This window comes from Delphinapterus leucas, chromosome 17 (assembly GCF_059928025.1).
Source record: "Delphinapterus leucas isolate spDelLeu-1000000601 "Yukka" chromosome 17, BTC_Dleu_Yukka2, whole genome shotgun sequence".
In the NCBI taxonomy this organism is placed as follows: Eukaryota; Metazoa; Chordata; class Mammalia; order Artiodactyla; family Monodontidae; genus Delphinapterus; species Delphinapterus leucas.
The window spans coordinates 74551001-74555267 of record NC_143145.1 but is presented as its reverse complement, the minus strand read 5'-3'; the positions used below and the strand labels follow the sequence as shown (position 1 = coordinate 74555267).

At 38.8% G+C, this 4267-nt stretch overlaps 1 pseudogene; it reads right to left on the bottom strand.

Moving 5' to 3' along the window:
* Nucleotides 1-209: 209 nt before the first annotated feature.
* LOC149747056 (Golgi pH regulator pseudogene) lies at nt 210-3917 on the bottom strand (annotated as a pseudogene).
* Nucleotides 3918-4267: the final 350 nt, after the last annotated feature.

Sequence of the window (4267 nt, the reverse complement as noted above, 5' to 3'; positions counted from 1 at the left end):
GCCTACTAAAGGTGAGAGAGTAGGTGGAGGAGAAAGTTGTAGTACTTCTCTAGACAACCATCAGCTCTATTTCCAAAATCAGGTTAGAGTATTCAAAACATCACATCCACAAGGTATATCAGAAATGTCCTCAAATGACTAGAGTCCAGAATTTTTTATCAAACTTTAATAATTAGTGATACTATTAAAACCCAGACAATAACTATAGTTCCAAACAAGGTCCTATTACAAAGAAATTCCTTGGGAATGAGACTGAGATATAGAATGTTAATGAATCTTAGAACCGCTTAGATAATGTTTTTGTTTTTGTTTATTTATTTATCTATCTATTTATGGATATTTTTAGAACCTGTTAGACAGTTTTTATGAAGAACACACAAATTATAACAAAATCTCAACTGCAGTTTTCTAGTATCTTGAAGGCAATTATTAAAATAGGCATCTGAGATAAAAATTAACTTCTCTATTTATATAAAAACATTAAAAATTCACTTATTCATTTTTTGAGCCATAAACTTGCACCCATTAAGATGAATATAGGAAGAATTAAAACTCTTTTATTGCAAAATAATTTGACTCTGCCAACAATGGATAAATTAATAATAATTTTGACATTTATTTTGCTCCAATGCAAACTTTATATATTTAATTTCATGCTAAGCAATATTTGATATAACAAAATACCAACATAAAATAATTCAGATTTATCCATGGAGTTTGTTTTAATGGGAACTGACCTATGTTTAATGATTGCAAACCACTTTAACAGGTTTTACTTGTTTATATGAGACATTTTTAAAAAGACATTTATTTTTCACTTTTCCTGGCATTAACTAGGGACAATCTTGCCACAATTCTACTTTACAAAACTACAAGGAAGGAACACTCAATTTGATGTTCATGTGAAATATAATTACCTACTTTTCTTCCTTTACAACATGTACTCCACAGACAGGATGACAAGCCAAGGGGTACATAATACACTGCCTGTCATTAATAACAAGTATGCTCTTCTGAAATTACTTTACAATAGCACTTATTCAGAATACCCTTTACTTGCTTTTTGGACTACTATGGATATTATAGCACTTTAACAAGTATCGCCTGTTTCAAATCAAAGATATAAATAGGAATTTATTAAATAAATGAATAGACCAGGTACAATCATAAACAAGTATTGTAAATTTTAACATATACAAAGTTTCATCTCTGCCCATGACTCTTAAGGTGGTTACACGGGCAGGCTCTGGGTCCCTATGCCAGGATTGCCGAGAGATACAGCTCCTCCATATTGTCCTAAAGAAATATCACACATTCTCCAAGGCTCTTCAAAGCCCACCTACTGAATGAAGTCTTTCTTGAGTCTCCCGAGCATATGTGAGCTCTTCTTCCTTTAAATCCATACCATATCTGGTTTATCCCTCCATAATAATGATAAAGCTAATAATAACCCAAATCCCACTGACTTATCCTTGAGAACTTCCAATATGCTTCATCCACGCTAAACTCTACATTCGCCATCCATTTCATTTCTTCTTTGCAGCACTCCTACAAAGCAGGTATCATTATTCCCACTTTATAGATGAGGAAACTGGGCAAAGATTTGAACTCAGGATTTAACTGAGTTCTTTTTTTGTTGTTGTTGTTAACAATCTCTGATTTTAATGAGAGTCAATCTCAAGGGAACGTCATAACCTTCTCCATGTGATCTTTGACTTAAACGGAAGCTCATGTGGCCCAGCTACCTTAGATCTCTCTTACCCCAGAATTCCAGCGTATTTTCTCCCCTTAGTTTCTTGGCTCTTTTCAGCCCCACCACCCAGCAAACTGTACCAGCCTCAAACCCAAACAGGGTGCTCTTGGCTGAGTACTAGCTTGAGTTATTTCTCTCTCTCATTTCTAGCTGATGCTACTCATGATCACAGTATCATCTGAGGAGGAAGGTGTAAGCTGGAGGTAGAATATGCTACCACAGCATTTTGTTTGTTTAAAAAAATGTTAGGCCCTGGTCCCCTCCATTTTTTCCCTTTTATATCCAAATTCTGACACCACTGGCCTGTAGCAGTCTGTAAGAGGCATGAGTTCAAGGTGCCATATGCCTCTCTGGTGCCTGTCTATGAGCCAAATAGAGGAAGAGTATTCTGGAGAGAGCACTGACCAGGAAGATGACATCAAACCAACAGTGATAGAAGTTGAACTGCAGCTCTCTAAGAACTTCGGTGACTATGGTGCGGTACTCCAGAGGCATGCTCATTCGGATCAGCAGCACAGAGGAGACGAAGTACATGCCCATTACCTGTGCTAATAGCAGGACAATGACATTGGAGGACTTACTGCTGGATATGGCATAGAAGAACTTGGTAAGAGCGATCAGCACCCCTCTAATAGGCGTGACAATGATTATTCCAATCAGAATGAAGGAAATGTGCTGGGACCAGAACTTCACATCAAATGGGATCCCCAGATAACTCACAGTGATCTCAATGCCTCTTGTGACTGGATCAGTTTTCCCAGCTCAGTCAAAAACGATATTAATGGTTGCCATGAAAATTTTCCAAACATAGTAAATAGAGAACAAGTAACCCAGAAAATTAAAATATTTCCCCTTGAAAGTTTTGGGAGTATTCTATTCTCTCCTTGGTAGCATAGAGATCAGCTGCTTCCAGAAAAAGCTGCCTGCTTAGTTCTTCCAAAGCATCCACTTCCTGTTGAATAAGAGTAAGATTTTCACTTCCTGGTACTGAAGTGGTAACACTCTTTATCATTCCCCAGAATCCTGATGGTTTGTTATGCACCTCCCCTTTCTGGAACATAGTAGCTTCAAGGACAGGATTTAACTCCAAAAACGGTGATCTTAACAACTCAGCTGGAATAGTTGGCTTGCATTTGAATTGTATGTGATTTCTATCTCCCTATTCAGTCGGGGAGTTCTTTGGGCAGGTACCATATGTGACCGGCTCTGTATCACTTTATATCCCTTCATAGTGTCTTGCACAGTAAGAAGTGAAAACAAATACTGGATTTTCTATATTCCAAAAAGCAGCTACGCTTTCCACATTTAAATGTCTCTTAAATTGGAACATGTTCAATTGGTGTCTTGATTTACATGGTAGTCTTTTCGTTCTTTCTTCTCCTAAAAAGCTGTTATTAGCCCTTAGGTGTTTCCTATCGATATAATCTTGGGATCAAGTAGTAGTTAAACTTGGATAGAAGTTTAACCACCAGAGGAAAGATTAGGTCACTGTGGAGGTAAGTTCCTTTAGATTTCTGAATGCCACCTGGGTATTAAGCAGAGCAGAAATACAGAGGGGAATCCGTTCGAAAGGGAAAGAGAAGGTAATCAGAGGTAGCGCATTAGATATAAAACGTTGTGAGTTCAGTGGGTTTCAAGGGAACACGCAGATTATACTAAGATCTCATGAGGAGGGGGAAACTGCTGAACGTTTATATCTCTGTGATGCCCAAACTGAGGTAAGACAGAAACACAGATGGGGGGTAAACAGGAGTCCATGTCCATCTGGCTCTGACTGCACATACTCTCCTACCAGATGTCCTGGCAATGGCATTAGAATGAGAAAAATCATGTGAAAATACTGTAAACAGTCTTTCAGGCAGGGACATGAGTAGCTTGTCCACTAGCTTGAAGGAAGTCCTAGGAGAATTTGGGAGTGACGTCATGAAGGGAGTCATTATGTATAACACAATATCAAGCCTGGGTACTTTTGTATCCTCCTTGTCTTGCTTTGGACATTGGTACTGTGGCTTGAAAGGTAACATAGATTATTCTTTCCATTAGCTTGGTTTGGAAAAGGAGGAAAGAGAACTGAAAGTAGCTGTGTCGGGGAAAGGGTCTGGATTTAAGGGAGGGTTTGTGTTTTTATAAATAGAAGAGACTTGAGAATGTTCTTATGCTGAGAAGAGAGAGTCAGCAAAGAGAGACAGAGAGAGAGAGAGAGAGGTAAAAATTAGCTAAAGGGGATAATTAAAGGAGCAAGTTCCTTAAAGTAGCCCCTGAGAGCCTGAATAGGGCTCAGGGCACAAAGAGAGGTATTAGCGTTGGTCTGGAGGAGGGATGCGTTTTCAACTGAGCTGAAGGAAGGGTTAAGAGAGGGTACAGATGTGGATGCGTTCAGAGTGGTGTGGGGCTCGAGTTGGGAGAAATAACACGATGACTTCTCAGTTCTTTGCAGAGGAGATAAGTCTCACTGCTAAGAGTGAGAGGGAAATAGGTCAGACAGAGGGCTTCAGGAGATTGAAGAAGGTTGAC